We start from the raw sequence: 901 nt of genomic DNA on the forward strand, positions 1-901 counted from the left end.
CCACCGGCCGGGGCGGGCCCCCACCTCGCCTCGGGCTGTGGGGAGCCGGTGGCGCTTGCCGCCGCGGCGGAAGCTCACGCTGCAGCCGCTGGGGCTGCCACGACCACCACTACCGCCCGGCCCGGAGCGCGTCGCGGCCTAATGTTGTCATCGGCCGTGTCGCCGCCTCTCTGGGTCCCCGGAGCCGCGGAGAATCTTCACATTCGAGCGCCCTCCCCGTCCGTGTCCCGCCCGGCCGCGCGCGGGCTGCGGCCACGCCCCTTGGCGTCACGTGACGGCGCGCGGGGGCGGCCGCCGGAGGCCTCCCCTGCGGGCCGGGCGGCACCACGCCCGAGCAGCTGGCCGCGCCAGGTTCTGCCGGAGTCTTATCGCCGCCGCCTCGCCTCCGCACAGCCGAGGGCGGCCGCGGGCTGCGAGCCCACCGCCGCCCGCCCCACGCCCGTGACTGGCCGAGGCGGGGCCTGCGGGACCGGTCGTGCAGGGTCCTGCCCGGGCTGAGCGGACGGCGCCGGCGAGCTCCCTGCTCAGGGCTCGCGACCCCACGCTCGCTCGGCCCGCCCCGCCTCCTGGCCTGGGGCTTGCTCAAGTTTTAGTCAAACAAAGGAAAAAAAGGTCTCGTGGTGTCAGGCTTGGAAAGCAGTAACTGCTTGTTCCTATTTCTAGTAACACGTGGATGGTGGCACTGAATTTACTGTTCTCTTCATTAGAGGTTTTCATTTTTAAGAGACGGATGGTGCATGTCAGTCACACTTGGATGAAAATAGCAGACTTATTTTTGTTCCTAGTCCTGTTCGGGATCCTTCGTGCCAGTTTTACAGTCCATTAAGTTTTTACAACGTGTTAGGCTGGTGGCAGTTGGGTGTTTGGCAATTCGTTCCATTTTTAAAATAAAGCCTACTTC

The sequence above is a fragment of the Myotis lucifugus genome, unplaced genomic scaffold (genome assembly GCF_000147115.1).
Source record: "Myotis lucifugus unplaced genomic scaffold, Myoluc2.0 scaffold_9, whole genome shotgun sequence".
Lineage (NCBI taxonomy): Eukaryota > Metazoa > Chordata > Mammalia > Chiroptera > Vespertilionidae > Myotis > Myotis lucifugus.